A 22027-nucleotide genomic window follows, 5' to 3' on the forward strand; every position below is an offset into this window, starting at 1 on the left:
AGATCAAACATCTGGGCAAAAATGATCCATTTGAATGTTATTTCCAGTTGCATAAACTGGACACTTAACAAATCAATGGTACTTGACGTCAACTTCTAAAATTCTTACTGATTACAGAAATCTTATTAGAGGTAAAATACCACAAGTTCCCTTTAAGTCGGCTACTTTTCTGAAAAAAAATCTCACAGACAATCAAATACTGAAGTAATGATTTAAAATTTGCTGCATGCAGCAATCAAAGTAAAACCCCTCATGTAAGCAAGTAAAGCCTCACGACCCAACTTGTCTATTGTCCGAATAATGGTGGAATTTAGCTATAATTCCAATCAACAGTGTCTGTCTCTGTAAGTGTCCTGCGTTCGATCCTTGTGCAGTGGTGGTCCTTAAAGTTCTGCTGAAGGAGAGTTCTGGTGCTGGACTCATCCAGTTTTTTTCATCCTTCAAGATAATGGTGTGGCAGTATTAATGATCCTTTAGATTCTTTCATCTAAATTATTGATTAGTCCTCTGAAACCATCAAGTCTGAAGCTTGCCTTCTCCTAAGAAGTAGTCTATTCGTTCCGCATTTAATTTGGCCTTAAAAATCTGTTTGAAGACACAGCCTTCCTGTGATTAACTCCTTAAAATCTTCTACAGTGCAATCAGTTGTCTTTGTGGCACAAAGCAGCAACTTATCAGATGTCAAAATAGTTGGTTCATGTCACTGTGACTCTTTTATTTTCCCAATCGTAGAGTCATAGAGATGTACAGCACAGAAACAGACCCTTCGGTCCAACCCGTCCATGCCAACCAGATATCCTAACCCAATCTAGTCCACCTGCCAGCACCCGACCCATATCCCTCCAAATCCTTCCTATTCATACACCCATCCAGATGCCTTTTAAATGTTGTAATTGTACCAGCCTCCACCACTCCCTCTGGCAGCTCATTCCACACAAACATCACCCTCCACATGAAAATGTTGCCGCTTAGATCTCTTTTATATCTCTCCCCTCAACCTAAACCTATGCTCTCTAGTTCTGGACTTTAACAAAGTACCTTTTCTGATGAAAGCATGGAAGCAGCCTATTACTTGTAAAGTTTCCTAAGCTTGCAATCTAGTTGATTGACAGGAGGCATGAATCTGGTTGGTAACTGGTAGGAAGGGTCAGTTGTGGAATGGAAGGGAGGAGGCCAGGCTGGAAAGGGATTCGGGGAATGGGTGGGAAGGTTATTTGAAATTGGTGGGAGTGTTGGGGGATGGAGGTAATGGCCGTAACAGTGTGCACAAGAGAGATCACCGAGTGGACATTTCTAAATGACCTGAAGTTTACAAGGTCACTCCATCTGACAAAGGAGCAGTGCCCCAAAAGCTTGTGATTTCAAATAAACCTGTTGGGTGAATTTGAAGTTTTCAAAGGCTAATGAGGAAAGAATTTTAGAAATCATTTTATAAGCTAATGAAGGCACGGATGAGGATTTTTGCAACAATGGGTAAGTAATAGAGATTAAAGTAGACAGTATTCTGAAAGTGAAGGAATGGACACTTTGTTGCAGACCAAATTTGCAATCAGTTACAATATTACTAAATTAGGGTTATCTGATAAGTAGCAACTTGATAATTTAGAAAGATGACGTCAAATGATGTCAAAAATCCTTCCTCATCCAAAGTCATATTTTGATTTGGTAACCTTGCATCTTCTGAAAAAATTACTTAAAAAAGATCATATTTTCTCACTTTCTCAAGATAAAGAGAGATAAGCGAGGACAGAAATTGTCTAGGATACAGCTTAATGGTTATGCTGTAGGAGTTACACCTTATGCCCATAAAAGCTATCATGTGTTGTCAAAATCCAATCAGTTTAATAATGCCCTGGAAGGAGCCTGCCAACCCAGCTCAGCTTGAATTAAAACAAAAGCAAAAATTGCTGGAGAAACTCAGCAGATCTGTCAGTATCGTGGAAAGAAAGCAGAGTTAACATTTGGAGTCTGGTGACTCTTCATCAAAACTGAGGTAATTTTGAAATTAGCTCCCCACAATGAGCTTAAAGCTTAATGCCAACAATTCAAATGAGCAGATATCTACAGAACCTGTGGCAAAATTAAAAGCAATGAATTAAATCAACCTAAAATACTTCTTCCAAATTAGGGCCTAGATCAATCAGATCCATAATCAATGATTGGTTTCATCATGGGTCCAAAGCAAAATCCAGCAAGTATAATTTAGAAACCAAATGTAACATGTTCACAAAATATGATTGTTCCCTTTGATAGCTGTCAACCCAAAGTAAATGTAAAGGTTTATATGCTGATGACATCGCAATCCCCTTACATGATCAAACTTGCTGTTGAAATGAAAAGTGTGGCACTGGAAAAGCACAGCAGGTCAGGCAGTATCCAAGTAGAAGGAGAGTTGATGTTTCAGGCACAAGCCCTTCATCAGGAATGTTGAGGAAGGGCTTATGCCCAAAACGTCAACTCTCCTTCTACTGGATGCTGCCTGACCTGTTGTGCTTTTCCAGTGCCACACTTTTCAACTCTGAATATCCAACATCTGCAGTCCTCACTTTCCACTTGCTGTTGAAATGTTCTACTCAGGTCAAATCCTGAGGCTATTAAAAATGGTGGTTGGGATCTGGAGACAGAAATTTCCCCGCCACTTCTAACAGGGGGAAGATGAAGGGTATGAATCAAATATAATCAAAACCTGAACTCAAGTAGACATTGAAAATTAGTGCTAAAATCAAACAGGCCCTATTTTCACTGTTCCAAAGACTATATTACACAGAGTGGCAATCAAGAATTGATGGAGCAGATGCAAATGGATAATATCTGCTAAGTCTTGTGGTCTGAAGTTATTTAAATTCTCAGCCCTGACTACTACAGCTGTCATTTAGAATTTTAAAAAAATACCTTGGCTGGAATACATTAAGTGACAAGCCATCCTGTAAAGCTTAGACAGAAAAAATACATCTGTTTTTGCAGTTCCACTGGTGTTAATTGCTGACAATCCCAAAGAGCTGTTCTTACAACTGAACCCATTGTGAAAATTTGACTCAAAACAAAAGCTCAAAAAGTACTTGCTTGAGTAGGGGGATCATGCTTGATGAACAGCTTTAGGAGGCTGTTATGAGGTTAACTGTCTTTAATATGATTTCTGAATAGGAGTTGTTTTTATAAGATTGGCCACTTGACAGGACTTAAAAGTATTTGAATGGGTTTTATGAATGAGATGTTTATTTCTGCATAATGACTATGTGAATGAAAGTTCTCAGATTGTTAGTTTATTTTCCCATCTCTATATGGATCCTGAGGTGTGCCCATAGTCCATACTGGCTCAATGTTTACAGAAATACCATAGGCATATGAGGTGGCATATGGGCATCTGAGGACATGGTGGGCAGATGGGAGTGTGACGGTGATAAAGTCCCAGAGAAACAGGGTCTCTTATCCGACCCCTATAGTCTTGGCAGGCTGGTCTCAATGCCAACCCCATCTTCCCAAGTGAAAAAGGCACTGACATGCCCCTTTTATATCAAAGTGATTCGACTGAGTCCAGAAATTTCCCAATTCAGGCTATCTGTCTTGGTCGTGAAAGTCCAGCCCCCAGCTGCTTTTCATTGACCATTCTTCACAAAGGATTAGTACGTCTGAAGGGTTCAAAAGAATCAATGATTGAAATGAGAAAGATATAACTAAAATAATACTTTATAGCATGTGCAATCAAAAATATGTGTCCTCTGGATGTTGCAAATATTAATGAGCACTATTGCAGTTGTAATATCATACACAGCAGAATAAAAGATTAATATTAATAGCATCAATAAATTATCAGCAACCTATATTTAGATTCTAAGGGAGCTGAGGTGAGCTGAAAATCACTGTTTGTTCATGTTCAGCTGAACATTGTCAGTTGACCTGTAAAAACAAACAAAGCCTGTGAACTCTGACCTTTGATTATAAACCAGCTGAGACCCCGCAGATTTCAGGAGGCAAAGTGGCACTTCATTCCTAATTCATCAGGAGTGTAAACTGTTAAATATTCGATCTCAGTATGGATGAAAAAGAAAAATCTCAGATCTCTCCCATGGATTGTGATATTATCAGTCAAGTCTGCTGCTGTCGATAGAGTCTGCTGCTGTATGTCTGCAAACCCACTGTAGAGGTTCCCAGAAATATTCACCTGCATTCTTACAAGACACACAGTATCACAAAACTTTAAATCAAACAAGAAATTAGTTATCAAGAGCTCATTTTTTTTTATTTTGATGACTTAGTGCTACATTGACCAAGCAAATAGTACTAGGATACATGCAATGGATAATATAAAAAGAACATTGAAAGGAAGTTATATCGCAATGATTTAACTATATCAATAGAATTTGTCTCTAGGCCAGCCCGTGGCATTTTATGCACAATTAGGGATGACAGCTCCTTTCATAGAAATTATGGATATACACAACTCTAAAACACCTTCCACCACTTCAGTAAGTGTTATGACCCCATATTAATCACTGCAGCTCTCCCATACCATTCCTCTCAACTGTTCCTTCTCACTTTGTGCAATTTGTGTACAATGCTCATGAAAGGAAAGCCACCAAACATGGCCTTGCAAACAAAAACATCTTCCCACTTCTCAAGGAAGCCATGACTCTTGAGAGAATGTGGTCAGGCAGTTTGATCTACACCAACACTCTTGCTCTTGCATCTTGTGAAGGAACGCAACAACCTCCTCTGATTAAAACCATTCAGAGCAAAGGCGACTCAACCTGAAACATTAACGTTGACTTCTCTCCACAGATGCTGCCAAACCTGTTGAGCATTTCCAACAATTTCTGTTTTCATTTCTAACCTCCTCTGTTTTTCTGTTTTCTTCATTTGAAGGGTTAGGGTTAAAGTTTATGATTTATGTTTAGGGTTAGGGTAATGTTTGGGTTAGGGTTAGTGTTTAAGGTTAGAGGTTAGGGTTAGTGTTAAGGTTTCGGGTTAAGGTTTATGGTTTAGGGTTTAGGGTTAGGGTAGTGCTTAGGATTAAGGTTTATGACTTGAGTTTAAGGTTAGGGTTTAGGGTTAGGGTTTAGGGGTTTGGGGTTAGGGTTTAGGGTTAGGGTAGTGTTTAGGGTTAAGGTTTATAATTTAAATTTAGGGTTAGAGTTTACAGTTACTGTTAAGGTTTAGGATTAGGGTTTAGGGTTAGGGTTTAGGGGTTTGGGTTAGGGTTTAGGGTTAGGGTAGTGTTTAGGGTTAGGGTTAGGGTTTAAGGGTTAGGGTTTAAGGTTAGAGTTTAGGGTTAGTGTTAAGGTTTCGGGATAAGGTTTAAGGTTAGGGTTTATGGTTTAGGGTTTAGGGTTAGGGTAGTGTTTAGGGTTAAGGTTTATGATTTCAGTTTAGGGTTAGGGTTTAGGGTTAGGGTTTAGGGGTTTTGGTTAGGGTTTAAGGTTAGGGTTATGTTTCAGATTAGGGTTAGGGTTTATGGTTTAGGATTAGGGTTTAAAGTTTAGGATTAGAGTCAGTGTTTAAATTTTGGGGTTATGGTTTAATGTTAGGTTTTATGGTTTAGGGTTAAGGTTTAAGGTTTAGGCTTAGAGTTAGTGTTTAAATTTTGGGGTTATGGTTTAACGTTAGGGTTTAGGGTTTAAGTTTAGAGTTTAGGGTTAGGGTTAATTTTAGATTAGTTTTTAGGTTTAGTGTTTTGGGTTAAGGTTTAGGTTTAAAGTTAGTGTCCGGGTTAGTGTTTAGATTATGGTTTACGGTTTAGGTTTAGTGTTTCGGGTTACAGTTAAGGTTTAGTATTTAAGGTTTAAGTTTTAGGGTTAGGGTTTAAGGTTTAGGGGTTAGGGTTTATGGTTAGAGTTTAGGGTTAGTGTTAAGATTTAGGGTAGGGTTTAGGTTTATGGTTTAAATTCAAGGTTAAGATTTAGGATTAATGTTTATGGTTTTGGGTTAAGGTTTAGGTTAGGGTTAGGCTTAGGGTTGAGGGTTAGGGTTTATGGTTTACGGTTAATGTTTAGGTTTAAGGTTTAGATTAGGGTTTCAGTAAGGGATCAGTGGTAAGGATTACGTATTCTTTGCTTGCACTTACCTTTCCTGCAGCAGCAAGTGGTGGAGGAGGAAGTTAATGATCATGATGATGAGGGTGAAAAGTTTGAGGAGGACAGGCCTCACAGCAATCATAGCAACATGGTACTGTTTTCCCTGAGGAGAGTAACTCATGCCAAATTTCCAGCCTCACTCCACAAAGGTGGAATATGGGTGATGTCATGAGGCCACTGAAGATCAACTTTCAGCCACAAAGCCAAGCACCAAGTTAGAAACAGATATCATATGGCCATCAGCCATTTTCTGTCTTAAGATCCTGGCATCAACATAAAGAGCTCCTGTGATCCAAACTTCAGAAAGCTTTTAGTAACACAGAGGAATAGATGATAGAAAGGCATATGCAGGCAATTGGACGCAATAGGAATTGCTTACAATGACAGCGATATAATAAACTACACTGACGAAGCGCTTTTTCATGAATGGAGATTATAAAGGATTGAGGAAAGATCAAACAAAAGCAGAAATTTCTGGAGAAACTCAGCTGGTCTGGCAGTATCTGTGGAGAGAAAGCAGAACCGACCTTTCAGGTCTAGTGACCCTTCTTCAGAACTCAAGCTTGGATTGATTTGGTTCTGATGATACAGGAAACCCCTTGGTTGCATGCAGTCAAGCTTTGCCATAGATCTTTGAGGGTAGTGGTCACCTTGATAGCTGGAGGGGGGCAGCACGGTGGCTCAATGGTTAGCACTGCTGCCTCACAGCGCTAGGGACCCAGGTTTGATTCCAGCCTGAGGCGACTGTCTGTGTGGAGTTTGAACATTCTCCCCATGTCTGTGTGGGTTTCCTTCGCATGCTCCGGTTTACTCCCACAATCCAAAGATGTGCAGGTCAGGTGAATTGGCCATTCTAGATTGCCCATAACGTTAGGTGCATTAGTCAGAGGGAAATGAGTATGGGTGGTTTACTCTTCAGAGGGTCGGTGTAGACTTGTTGGGCCGAATGGCCTGTTTCCACACTGTAGGGAATCTAATCTAATCTATGCAAAGGCAGTCTGAATTGATGTGTACATCTGTTTCAGGATCTAGTTGACCACAACAGGGTTTGTTCCCCTTTTATAAAGGGGACACTTATCATTCATAACTCCTCAAAGAAATTGGACATGAACTTATTTGTTTTTTGGCTTTCTTCTCCAATCTGTGCATCAAAGATTGATTTTCCAAGCATCCTATTAACCTACATCACTGAAAGTAAAACCTACCCAAACGAGAAAACCTACCCAAATGACAGAACCATGGAATGGAATCTTAGACAGGTCTGAATAAATATGGGCCAAGGCAAGAAATGTGGCAGAACCTGGCCAGAGATTCAACAAGGCCTATTTTAATAGAAACATTAAATGTGGGGAAAAGAAATCTCAGCAGGTCTGGCAGCAGCTCCTGAGAGAGAAGCAGAGTTAACGTTTTGACTCCAATGGTCTTTTGTCAGAATGGCAATTAGCTGGGGACGGGTGGTATTTATGTAAATGACGTGTGTGTGTGTGTATATAGCGAACAGAGTAAATTGAAAGATGCCCAGACTGAGAGAGAGAGAGAAGGGATAGGCAAACAAAGCGATTGCTAACAATAAGCCAAGTGAGAGGTAATTGCTAGGAGCATGCAAACAAGAAATGTAAATGGTTAAAAATGGGTTGGTTGTGCAGAGAGCCATCCATACACAACAGGATCTACATAGTAACTGTAATAACTTCAGGAACCTCATCCTGGACCTGGTTGTAACATTAGCTTGAAACCAGTGTGATACTTCATTTGTTTTGTTGGAAAACCCATTTTGCTTTATTACTTATCACACAGGGTTAGCTCATATCCTAAACTCCCAAGCATCTTCACAACACAGCCCACATCAACTTCTCATTCCCTTCCACTCAGTTATTTATAAAACATGCAATTATGGGGTGGTAAATTATGGCAGACTAATAATGTCAGTATAACACATTGTCACTGAAAAGGGGGTAGGGTCAAATTATATGTGGACTAGCTGCAAAAATATTATTTTTGGTGCCAGAAAAATTGCTTTGTTTTCTACGTCAGTTGACTATATACCTCAATCTATGGCCGTTAAATTCTTGAGAATCTTAATTGCAAGTATGTTACAAACTGGATTAAAACTGTAAATATCCTACCAATTAAACTAAAGAACAATTCTGCAGGAACCAATTTCCCTAAGATTTATGATCCAGATGAATTATTCAATTTGCTAAATTAGCATGAGTGCAGAAAAACATTCATCAAGGGAGCAGTTTAAATGGAAGAAATTCCTCAGAGACCCCTTATACATGAAAATAAATTACACATAGTGTCCCACTGGTGCTAAGATTGTCAAGGTTAAAAGACAGATTTGTCCTCAATTTGTCAGTGTGAATAACTGGTATCTCTTCTTGAAAAATTAACAATATGAAAGCAGAGCCTGAGGGAACCTGGCTAGTTTCCTTAGAGTGATGAAGGCAAGGAATTGCAGCTTAGAAATTACAAAGTATTGAGTGCAAAATTATATTTGAACAGCTTCAAATGTTCATATTTAAATATTTGGAGTCAATAGGGCATATTAACATTGAATGTTGTGTGATAATCCAGCAGAAATTAACTTTTGAGTCATTTCTTGCCCTATTTGAAAATTATTACCTTGAGGTAGCTATCAAAGTCAGGATTCAGCAAAATTCTCTCAATCTTAACACTTATCCTGACTTGCACACCCATGTCATCATGAAAATTATTTTCTGACAATGATATGGCCTTAATAACATAGCAAAGTCTTTTCAAGTTACAGAAATCTTGCTTTAAGTTTGACTTGTCAAAATTCATTGAATATTTCTATAATCAAATTACAGTCAAGACTGCCAACTCGCATTTTCACCTTGAAAATCAGCAGTCACACAAGATCAGAAAGGTGTGAGCAAAAGTGCAGCTTGACCCAATTCCTACCTATCATTGAGTGAGAATAGGCTGTTTCCTGACTTACCATCACCCCCTCTGCCAAAAAAAAGTCAAGACTTGAGTGAACGTTATCCACCAAGTCACTGACTCAAGTTGGGTTGCAAAACCTGCCATTTCCTTTTACTTCTGCGGTAGCCTGGTCTTCTTAACAGCTAAGTACCGTGAACCCATACAATCTAATTTCATCATACCAAACTCACTGCCATACAACTCCAACCAGTAATGAGGACAGTCTCACGAATTCTGAGATCAACTCACATTTGGTGCTCGGCAGTTCTGTCAAATAGCAGCCCATCTTCTGTACAATGAGATACAGCAATCCACTGAGAAATTACTCTTGCAGGAAACCCCCTAGCCCTCTTGATGCACAGAGATCTCCAAATCTCTTCAACTGGGCACATTGCTCAAATAAACCCCTTTGGACAAAAACAATGAATAAGTGCAATTCCATGACACTGATGAAACCTGGAGGCAAGTTCAGAAAGCAAACACTCGTAGAAAGAAGGCAAATGATGCTTTCCACTCTGCCGGCATTTTTGCTACTATTTTCTCTCCAATACCTCACACTCACATCTTTGCCAACTCTCACTACTGACCACAACATGGTCATTCTAAAAGATGAGAGGCTTAACAAACAATCCAGGTCTGTTTCAATATATAATTCCAGTTACACCACACTGTAAACTTTTGCTATAAATTCTGTGTCTTACAACCTTATACTCCACAACTACCTGATGAAGGAGCGGTGCTCCGAAAGCTAGTGTTTCCAAATAACCTGTTGGACTATAACCTGGTGTTGTGTGATTTTTAACTACTGACCACAACATTTTTCCTCACTTGGCATCACTCACTACAATCCTCAACATCACTTGCCCTGCCTGCCCCCTGTACTGCCTACTCACTCACTCACCCTCCTGATGCTGCTTGTTGTGTTCTTCCATCCTCCTGCCTGCCTACTTTGGATTCCAGCATCTGCAGTTTTTTTGTCTCTACTCACTCACTTGGGACATCTTCCCACCTGCATCAAAAGCAACACTTACTTTCATCTCCCTTAACACTTGCCTCGCTCTCATACCAGGAGGGAAATGACCTACAATAGTGCAAAAAGACTCAAGACTGGTGGTGGGCTGTCCAACATTTAGCTTCTCACCCCTTATGTGGAGAGGATTCAGACTCTGACTGCTTTGAACAACTGGGAGAAAGTGAGAACTGCAGATCAGAGTCAAAAATCTGGTGCTGGAAAAGCACAGTCGGTTAGGTAGCATTCCTGATGAAGAGCTTATGATCGAAACATCGATTCTCCTGCTCCTTGGATCCTACCATTGAGTTCTCCAGTTTCAACCAACACCTCATCGTCCAGCTGGGCAGCCTACAGTCCAAAGGACTCAACATTGAGTTCTCCAATTTCAAGTAACCTCCCTCCCCTCCCCCTCCCTTCCACTCGACCCCGACACCAACCGGATTCATTCCTCCCATTGACCAACCAGGTCATTCCCTCTACCTGTCTTCACCTATGCCCACTTCACCACCCTGCCCGCACCTCCCCCTTTCTGTGCAGCTAGCCCCACACCCAACCCCAGTCCAGAAGAAGGGCCACACCTGAAACGTCGACTTCTCCACCTCCTGATGCTGCTTGGCTTGCTGTGTTCTTCCAGCATCCTGCCTGTCACCTTTGGATTCCAGCACCTGCAGTTTTTTTTTGTCTCTAAGAAAGTTGGTAGCTGTTACAGTCAATGATAGCAATCTAACCGCAAGGATCTGGATATTCGTCATAAGCAGTTTAATATTGACACGAAGTTTTAAAGAAACTCTAAATTCAGATACAGAGTTTTTCTAAAGAGTGGGGGAAAAGAATGTTCCCTGTTACCTGCCAGGTACAGTACTGCTAGTCGCTGTTGAACAGACTGATTCCATGGAGAGTTAAGGAAACTAGAAACTTAGCCCTGGCAAGGCTTGATGAAGAAATCACTGCATTGGCCTTTCTGCTGGAAGTTGGTTATGGAATTCACAAAAGACTGAAGAAAGTAACTTTCAACTTATACCTCAGTGAAACAGGGAAGAGGCATCTTGTCAAAGCAGGGGGTAACTTTGAACTGGTTTCTGTATGGAGGATAACTCTGTGGACAGTACAACACAATATATAAATGTGGCAAGGAGTTATGGTCACATTGAAAAGCAAATAAGGTATATCTTTTCCGAAGTTTAGAGAATTAGTTTGTTATAGTAAAAGTCTTAAAATCTTATCATGTGACTCATTTAAATTGGTCACTGGGATTTCAAAACACTTATGTAAAATTGTTGGTCTATACAAAGGATTGTAACAAAGGCATTTTGTTAAAAGCCTTTCTCCCCCTATAGGGAAACATCCAATGTACCACAGGAACCCCTACCATTCCCTGCTGGCTGGAATATTTGAAATTCAAAGCACTCCTACAAATCAGGCAGAGTCAGTAGAAATCAATTTGCAATTAACCTGCCAGTGACCCTTTTAATAGCACTACAGCAAATGCAAGTTCAGATACACAAGAGTGAAGTGGGAGATGGCATGGGGCAGGGTGACACTCGGCACATGGACACACAAGATGGCCGCTGAGCCATAAGTTGGCCATTTGACACACAAGACGGCTGCAGGGCCACAAGATGGAGAGAGACAGCACAGCAAACACAGATACTGCCTGGGGCCACCAGAATGCTAGCATAATGCACTCACAACCTAGTTGATTAGTTTAAGGTGGGTGGGGGAGAGAATGCACATGAGCAGTGTATATTGGCCGCCGAAGTGTCTGGGTCTAGCCAACACATTTGATAGAATGCTAACTGTTTGATATAGACTCAATACAGAGTACTAATAGTTAGGGCTGCAGCAATCGTCCTTCTCAGGAAGAGTGATTAGCGCCCATTACTATAGCAACGGACTTCCACACAGTTGAAACTAGCAATGTCTGCGCTGAAACTAACAACAACCACGCTGAAATTAACAAAGGCTGTGCTGGAACTGACAATGACTGCACCAAAACTATTAGTGATTCTGCAATGTTTACAATAAACAAACTGTGTTACAAAGACAATAATTTCACCACTGACCTATTATATTATAAAACATATGAAAGTATGTTGACATGTGCTCCGGGCTGAGAGAAGACTCGCAGCTGACCACTGTGCTGTTGGTGTCTTTCTCTCCCCAGAGCACCGGTTTTTCCTTGTACAATAAACTCTGTCATTGAACCGCCAACTCTGAGTCCGAGGCTGGTGATTTTCCCCACAACCAGGGTAAGAGAGCAAACTAGCTAGAATAGCCAGGTCTGTAATGGCAGGACTAGCACAGAATCATTGTTGCATGCTCACTGAAACATGCATATTCTGGGCGAACCTTGCTAACACCCACACAAAATATCCTGATCAAAATGGCATTCAACACAGGCTGCAATGGGAGTTAGTACAATTAGTATGGGTGCTGTTTTGCTACCCAACTGTCTCCACGGTGCAAAACGTATTATTAAAATTCACACAGTTTTTTTGTCATTTTTGGTTGAAACTATGAGCTGAGAATTGAAAGTGGCCTTTGGGCTGTGAGTAGAAGTTTGTTCTTTCTTAAAAAAAAGGGAGAAGAAACAAACTGATATTTGTTGAAAGGATGTGGCCTGGAAACCAATTGTAGGCTGATTTGTTTTCAACTTTGCAGGCATTTGAACCTTGCAATCAATTTTGTTCAAGTGTTGACAGATGTTTGGATATTAACAGGCGCCATCATAGGGAGGCTGGTGTTAACCAATCCAACTAGGAGAATGTTGAAAAAACAGAAAGTGAAACCAAAGTTTGAATTGGGGGGTTTGAACTGGTTTTTGTCAGAAGGCTGTGGATGCCAAAGCTATAGGAAGGTGATTTGATTGCTCTCTGGGTATCCTCCCATTATCAATGTGTTGAAAGTTTGCAGAATAGAATCTCAGCTGGTAAGAATTAACTGAATAATCCTCAGAGCCTACTGAAAGCTACTTGAGTTGACCAGTATCAGAAATCAAGCAAGATATGTTTCCACAGACCTGTGTTAAGTGCTTCCGTGAACTGGCCAGTTACATCTTCTTTATTTTTCATTAATTTATCCCTTAACTGTGTCTGGGTATGTGAGAGTGTGGGTTAGAATCAAAGATGATTGGTTTAAATTGTAGATATTAATTAGATTACTTATTTTTAACTTTGCTCTGTTAAAGCTACTGTATTAATAATAAATTGTTAATTCTTTTGTTTCAGTGTAAAGTTGGTTTCTGCAAGCGGTTTTTCACAATGTCTAATTAGGAACCATTCAGGACAATTTTGAGGGTCATTGATTTCTTTAATTTGATTGTGTTGCAAATACAGCCATGATGTGAGGTGCCAGTGTTGGGCTGGAGTGGACAAAGTCAAAAGTCACATGACACCGGGTTATTTGAAATAAATCTGTTGGACTATAACCTGGTTTCGTGTGACTTCTGACTTTGCAAATAGAGGGAGGCTGGTTTGATTTGGCTGCCTGTCTTCATGTAATAACACCATGTCGCTGACTTTTGTGCCTTTATTTACCTGTCTACAAACTTATGATGCCTTTATTGTTTTCTAAGCCAAAAATTTCTTTTTTATCAAAAGACCATCTTTGAACACCACATTTGGCTACTTGCCACTAACTCTCGAAATTGTTTCAGTGACACATAAAACTTTAACCCCTGCATAGTGTGAACTGTCACACGTTTCAGGTTGAACATTAATATTAGCACAGTGCCGCATGATCAGTCAAGCATATCTCAGGCACAAACAGAACGCACAATGTTCTAATGACTTCACAGCATTTTCCATCAATATTTTAAGAATTCAGAATACGTTCTATATTCTACTCTCCACTCAGACTCCAAGGAATAGAGCTATAACAACCATTGCGAGTCTATAAAATAACATTAAGAAAATTTCAAATACAAGACTTCATTCATCCTACATCAATACATTACAGAATTATATGTTCCACTTGAGTTACTGAAGAGCAAAAACACCACCTAATAGAGTCGCTGTACCCAAATGTTGAATAAAAGGTATTAGTCTGGATCTTCCACTCAGCCGTCATGCTTATGGAAGTATGACCTAATATCCCTGACTCCTACTAATGAGTGTAAGTTCCAGATCCCGGTCAATTTTTCCAAAGGTGATGTGTAATTTTCCAGTCAGGATAACCAGCTTCTTCCAGCCAATCTGCCTGGTAATGAGAGGCCTCAGAGCCTTTTGCTGCAGCATTAATGTGACTCAGTGCTGCTGTTCCAGAGGAGAGAAAAAGGTTTAAAACGATCACCTATCCCATTCACCCCATTGCTTAATGAGGTAATTCAATCATACATAACATTTCAACTTCCTCATCTCCAACTAATACATCGCAACAGCACACTCTTTAAGCCATCAACAATGAGAAAGATGTAGAATCACAGAACAGTTACAGCAAAGATCGCCTTTATGTGCATCATGTTTATGTCGGCTTCCTAAAAATGCAACTCACCTAGTCCTACTCGTGTTACTTTCTTTACAGTTCTGGAAAGATTTTCTGTTTGGATATTTATACAATTCTCTTTTGACAGCCTCAGGTGGAACTGCCTCCACAACACTCTTGCCATCATCTATTTTCTATAAATCTCAGTGATGTGCTCCCCTCATAAGGGAGGCTGCAGGAACTAAACAAAGTTTGAGAGGTGCATCTGCTTCCATCAAATCCCCTGGGAATGGCATTACTGATTGTTAACAAAAGGCCCATTACTGTGGATGTGGTCAGCACAGAGGCCAAATCCACTGAAGATCACAGAATCTCTGCAGTGTGGAAACAGGCCATTCAGCCCTTCGGGTCCACACCAACCCTCCAAAGACCACCCCATTCTCATGGCTAACCTACATAGCCTGCAGATCCCTGGACACTATAGACAATTTAGTGAGGCCAATCCACCTAACCTGAACATCTTTGGACTTTGGGAAGAAAGTCACGCAGATATGTGGAGAATGTACAAACTCTACACAGACAGTCGCCTGAGGGTGGAGTCAAACCCAGGACTATTGCACTGTGAGGCAGCAGTGCTAATCACTGAGCCTTCATGCCGACCCTTTTGACAAGGTAAAATAGAGTTGATAGCTTCCTCACACCTCATCCTCCTCATATCAGACTTCCTCCGCATACAATAATCTTTTCAAGTTGCAGATGATGTTCTTGCCAATCACTATAATCTTACCCTTTGTCTCTCTTTATTCCCCTTCAGATGCTCAAGAACTGAACTTTAATCAGGAAGAAGATGGTGAGGCACACTGTTATTGATCTCACACCTACAATAATTAGCTCAGGTACCGACATTGTGACTACCTTGCAGCATTCGATAGAGCTTAGATCTGTACTTGTAGGGGAGCAACACCAGATCCAAATACACAGCAACAATGGCAGGAACAAGGTTAGAATAGATGCCAGCTCAACAGAGGGCACAGTTGGATAGAAGCTCTGCTGGAGTGGACTCAGGTGAGAATTTCGATGGGACAGCCTATAGGAAATGGTTGACAAGTTGACATACTGAACTGGTTGCTCGATGAAAGTCTGGCTATATTCAATGTCTGGTAAATTCATGTTGTGCACAGAAGTTAGAATCAATCCTTTGTGGCAAGGATCTGATGGTCAAGTCCATTCAAGATACTCCTGAATGCAGCCCAGGTACAGCACCTGATGACTGATGCATTAGTTTCTAGTGTAGCACATGCAGCTTACACCAAATTCCTGCGTGCTGTAGCAGACGGTCAGGTTGATATCAATTAAATCTAAACTGCTGCCTGAATGGCTTTAGATCCTAGTGTTCAGGGAACCTGCACAACGTCTCAGTAGGCCAGCTCAGACAGGTTATTAAGATTGCTGAAGCGCTGCTGAAGGACTTCGCAGTGGTGCATAATCCTTCTATTAGAATTTTTTATGCTAATGTGAATGATCCAGCATAATGATCCCACTGCTGCCACCCTGACAATCACCCAGATTGTGATATGATCTTAAACTGGACCTTCAAAGACCAGAACTGCTCAGACATTCTCCACAGTCAACTACGATCTCTCCAACTGAAAGTTAGCAGCCTCCCAACAATCATGCATTAGTCACTGGAGCAGCATTGTGAAAGAACACTTGGAAAGGCAAATGCAAGTGAAGGAACTGAGCTATGAGGAAACTCCTATCCAATTTCTTTAATCTTATACACAATATTTAATTTAGAATGTATGCCCTCTAGTTCTGGACTCCCCCATCCCAGAGAAAAGATCTTGTCTCTTTACCCTATCCATGCCCCTCATGATTTTATAAACCTCTATAATGTCACCCCTTAGCCTCCGACTCTCTAGGGAAAACAGTCCCAGCCTATTCAGCCTCTCCCTGTAGCTCAAATACTCCAACCCTGGCAACATCCTTGTAAATCTTTTCTGAACCTTTTCAAATTTCACAACATCCTTCAGATAGGAGGGAGACCAAAATTGCGTGCAATATTCCAAAAGTGGCCTAACCAATGTATTTAATCATGTTTAGTTTCAAGCAAACTTATGCTTAAATGTAATTAGGTTGTGGAAGACTTGAACTGACCAAAATGTGCTTAGCAGCTACCATAACATCCTGTGTTGACAGTTGAAACTTGAAACAATTATGGCCAGCAATGCCTAAAATACATGTATACGTGTTGGAAAGTATGGACATGTATGGAACTGTAACAACTGCCAGAGATTACAAATATGTAATACTGTAGGTAGTCATTGATTTCTTTTAATCATGCTGACGAGAGAGGGCTCCTCATGTCACAGAATCATAGAATATTGAGGCCTTTCAGCCCATCATACCTGCACCCGTTCTTCAAATGAGTAATGAGAGCATCATTACTTTGTGCCAATCTCCTGTTTTTTTTCCACGTACTTGTACTTTATTTCTATTTTAATATTTAGCTATTGCCCATCTTGAATACCTCAACTGAACCAGCTTCCACCACGCTTCCAGCCTGTGCATTCCAAACCCTAACTACTCACTAAGCAAAAAAAACGTTTTTCTCACAACATCCTTGCTTCATTTGTACATGAGTTCAAATCCATGCTCTCTCTTCTTGTTCCTTTAAGAGCAGGGACAACCTCTCCTTACCTACTCTATCCAGCCCGCTCATGATTTTGAAAACCAAATCTCCTTTCAGCCTTCTTCTCACCAAGGCGAAGATTTCCAACTTCTTCAATCTCTCTACTTGATGATAATTCATGATCATTTGTTGGAGGTTAAGAGGAGGAATTGATTTAAGCTTGGAGCAATATTGTCTGCAATTTCACTTTGCACGCATGACCCATTTATTGTACTTGGCAGTCCCTTAAAGATTGTAACATTGATTTACGCTAGCCAGTTTGTTCCCTGCATTGTGCATTCCAGTTTGCTAAGTGGCTGCATGCCCAGGCAACCTAGAAGGAAATTGGCAGGGACAACAATGGCAGAGCTGATATCAAATCAGCCACATTGCTCATGACTGGCATCATGCTCTGCAAACTTTCAGTGCACATGGATTTCATGTGCACTAACCCACACACTAAGATGTCATTTAGCATGCTTCATGACAGAAATGTGTGATGTGATTTCTGCTGAAAATAACTTTTTCCACTTATTTCAAGCAATACAATGATAGATACTCCTTTATAGGCGTTAGAGCCACAATATCAACAAGATAGGCTTTTACTCACATCGAAAAATATCCAGCCTTAAACATACACTCTAACTATGAGACATTTGGGCCATGAATATACTTAAAAAGAAAAGGCCTAAATGAACTAGAACCATAATGTCTGTATCTACACCGACCTGTATATACCAATCTTACTTAAAATAGTAGAATTCATTGCATTTTATGTCAAAACAAATCCTGCAGCTTGTCAGCAGACATTTCAAAAGGCAAAACAGAGGTAACTGCTTAAATGCTTGTGGAAGCATTCCCATGGGAATATACCTTCATTTCATTGTGTGGTTGATCTATATCCTTAACCTCTGTCAGCCTTCTTTTTAAAAAAAAATTAATCTGCAGTTGATGAGGTCTCCTTATAGACCGCAGAAGAAAATTGTTGCATTACAAGAAAAGTGAAGCAGATGTGCTTCACTGTCATCAGTCAATGCGATCTTCGCTGGAGTTCACAAGCTCACTTACAATGGCTGACATGGAAATATTCTCTTTGTATAACAATTGCAGCCTTTATTGCGCCAGTCTTTTGATTTTCATTTACTGCGAACTGAGGCTTGTGCAAGATCATTTTGTCATCAAATAAGTAGTCTTGTCTGTCTACCTCTGACAATAAAATCATTTGCAAGGTTGGATTGGGCATTTTCAACACGCCATTGAGTACTGGTAACACCAGCATTGCGGATTACCTGCTTCTCAGATTGATTTTACAAATGAAAATTGATAGATGCAACAAGAAACAATCATCTCAAATCAGCAGCTTTATGCCTGGGGCATGTTGAAATACTACTTCCTATTTGGTAGCCATGGTGGTACCCTGCTATGGTCAAGACAAAAAAATTATCGATCATTCTGGTACGGTCAATTTAAATAAGCTACATATCAAATCTTGTGGAAGCTGCTGTCAGACGCAGAACTTGTAACTGACTGAAAAGTAACAGAGGCCAATGCTACTGCCAGTAATTTTACCAGCAACCTGTTCAAAATTTTGCAACAGCTTCATTTTTAGGCATACTATTGTGTAAGTGGGGGTCATTAGAGAATTCCTATTTTGACTCAAAGCTTTCAGAATCCCCATGGCAACAGGTGCTCAACAGGTTTTCAGCTCTGGTCAATTCTCTAATGCTAGCCTTGGCTTAAACGGTAGGAACAGACCAACATTCTTTCCCCGATCTCTTCACGCAGTAACCCAAGGTGGAATCTGTGCATCTGTAGATGTCAAACAACACATGTGTAATTTTGAATTTTGTGGGTTCTTATCCGCTCATTGCTACTTTAATTGAAAGGCTTACAACACCTATACACGAGGGACAGCTCCTTGGAAAATAAGTGGAGCATTACTGACATGCTTAAAGCCATATCTTGCATGAATGATTTTCTCAGGAAAAGGGTGTTTTCAAAAAAAACTGGGATGTAATCTTTTGGCACTCACTTTCATGCCTCACGCATGCAGAATGGTGTTTAGGTGGAATACCATTGACGCTGAGGGAGATGTCAGGCCCAGCTTACATCACTGACTTCAGAAAAACAGGAATGTTACAATGCACTCTTTTTTCTCTGATTGCCAATATAAATTTGCAAGTTTTAATGGTTTTGCCATTACACATCCTTTTGCATCTAAATTACATTACATCAGTTAATGGCAGTAATGTCACAGCAAAATATAACATTGAACTGCTAATTGGAGTTAGTCAAATTTAAATTGAACTCTGTTTTGCAATGTGCCAACATTTCTGAACTCATTAACTAAAGCCTTTGTTAACCTCACTTAATTTGGTTGTACAAAGTACAATATGAACTGAACAGAGCTGAGGCAGGAGGGGGACTGGGATACAGAACAATTCTGTCTCAATTTTTACCATCCATTAACTGGTGTTTTTGCATTAATACAGCCATATCACATATTGTGTTGCACCTCTGTAAATTAATAATCAAATGGTCCTTACGTGTCAAAGTTGGCAACATCTGGTAAGTACTTAAAACAAGATTTGATTAAAGGGGAAAAGGAAACATTCCATGTTGTTGTATATATTTCACTTTATGATCTTAATACCTGTGGAACATTAGTGAAAGAACTAACTTACCTTGTATTAAAGTGTGTCAGCCATTGTTGCAGAGATCTCATGCTTTTCTCTTTTGCGATCTGACATGTTCAGTTCCAATTGCTGCTAGGGTACATCAGCAGGCACCAAACTCAGTCACAGACCGTGAGGTTTCTGCTTTCTTCTTCAATTCAAGAAGACATAATAAAGAATCATAGTCTCCTGTGAACTGATTGGTGTTATAAACTTTGTCAATGAACTCCTCCCACCACCCAACCCTCTCCCCCCCCCCCCCCCCCCCCCCACCGCCCGCCACTCCAGCTATCTGCATCACAAGGTTTACAGCAGAAGATTTTTTCTATATTGCACAACACATTTGCTGTCACATTGCTTTTGTTGCTCAGTTTGCGTCTCTTTTGCAGATCAGACCAGCTGGGCAGAAGTTCCACATATTTCAAATACACTAGGTACAACATTGGAAGCAAATTACTGATGAGATATTTAACAATATTTAAAAGAAATCTGATTTTAAAATGTATAACAGGGTTCTCAACTTGAAAATCAATGGGCCAGAATTGTTGTGAAAGTGACAGTGATTTTTAAGATGCATGTCATTGTAAATAGGGAAGAGATACCCCAAGAATTCAAGGTTATCAGAAATTACTGAACAATTATAATCACAATATTGGGCAGCACACCCTCAATTTCCTTCTGGGTTTCAAGATATTGTTGCAACACCACATTTATTCCCAATGAAACTCAATGTAGAAGATGGGGACTGAAAATTAATAGCACAAGTACCTAATGAGGAGATTTATGTATCTGCAATGCTGCATACCCTCAGAGGCCCAGAAAAGGGAACAGTTGAAACCAAAGTCTCACTCCTTCAGGTCCCAAATTGCTTCTGGAGTTCCTTAAACTGCAATTTTTTTTTAGAAAAGGATGTTACATTACCTTTGTCCCTTTTTCTCTGTCTCTTTTAGTATGTCAAAAATCACACAACACCGAGATAAAGTCCAACAGGTTTATTTGAAAACACAAGCTTGCATCACTGGCACCTCCACATCTTTTAATCTGATCTCTCTTTCCCAATTTTCATTGTAGTCTCAGTATCTTATTTGGTCGAATTCACCACATTTTCTTCTTTGTTACGTTTTTTCCCCTCAATCTCTAAATCTCATTGGTTAAACTGAGACTGTTAGCCCAGCATTCTGTCAAGCCCAAGATGCCCCATTACAGAGCAATTTACTTCTCTTTCCAGTAATTCACAGCATTGTTCAAACTGAATGGTGAGAAACTAACTAACTGATCAGCGTTATTGGCACAACTTAGAATGATGTTTATCATCTACAGTTATTATCAAATAAACTACCAGAGAAGTAGGGACGTTTAATAAACAGCTCTTTCCAAATAAACCTTCATACATGCTCTACGATGAAATTGCTGTCAGCACAGGACAAGAAGTTGACAATGCCCATGATATAAGGCTGCCTGTGAGACCTCTTGCTGACAAGAATCAGAGTCAGTGCACAGGAAGTCCTCAATGCTGACCACAGTGCCTTGAGACAATTAATCAGGAAGAACATGGAAAAACACCGAGGAAAAAATAAACGACAAGATTGCAGATAAACTAGCAGAAGTCATATAACAAAATCAGTCAAGATTGTGCCAACTCAGTTCATCTGTACTACCCGCAGAATAGACTGCCACTCAAGAATCAGCCTTTACAACCTTAAAAGATGATGTTCAATGCAGAAGAGACATTCAGGGGAGCAAACAATCATCACTGAGACAGACAGATGCCCAGTGCACCAGGACAATGGATGAAGACAGTCAGTTAACTTAAACCTATACAATGCTTAAGATATAGAGATTGCAAAAGGCTTTGTGTGAAAGCAATTCTATTTCTACACAATGCCATCTAGTCTGTCAAATCTTTTTTGGGTATTTAAAATGTAAAGAAAATGCTATGTAAAATTATTCACATAGTGAAAGTCATTTTAGTAGCTTTCTCAAGTAACCATTGGCATGCCCGAATCTGGAGGTTGACTGTGGGTCAGCTTTTCACTGTAAAGGGGACATCCCATCCATTTGATCTGTATCTCATTCCAATCTATCATGTCTCTATTAGAAGTGATTAGCTAGTGGTGAGCTCGATTAGGAGCCAAAGCTGATTTTTCCCTTCTTTGTTTAAGAGTCAAGAAAAGAGTCAAAGGGTCTTCACCCATAACTCAGTGAAGAGTGTGATTCTAACTTGGGAACT

At 40.1% G+C, this 22027-nt stretch overlaps 1 protein-coding gene across 2 annotated transcripts in view; it reads right to left on the reverse strand.

Moving 5' to 3' along the window:
• The window catches only part of LOC140479050 (beta-galactoside alpha-2,6-sialyltransferase 1-like), a 126027-nt gene extending 106075 nt beyond the window's left edge, over positions 1 to 19952 (reverse strand). Inside the window, exon 1 of one of the 2 annotated variants that reach the window (XM_072572859.1) lies at positions 19807 to 19952. The gene's annotated coding sequence lies outside the window, so the exon portion shown is untranslated. The remainder of the gene's footprint in view (positions 1 to 19806) is intronic. The other variant, XM_072572856.1, reaches the window with a different exon arrangement.
• Positions 19953 to 22027: the final 2075 nt, after the last annotated feature.

Source organism: Chiloscyllium punctatum, chromosome 6, assembly GCF_047496795.1.
Source record: "Chiloscyllium punctatum isolate Juve2018m chromosome 6, sChiPun1.3, whole genome shotgun sequence".
NCBI lineage: Eukaryota > Metazoa > Chordata > Chondrichthyes > Orectolobiformes > Hemiscylliidae > Chiloscyllium > Chiloscyllium punctatum.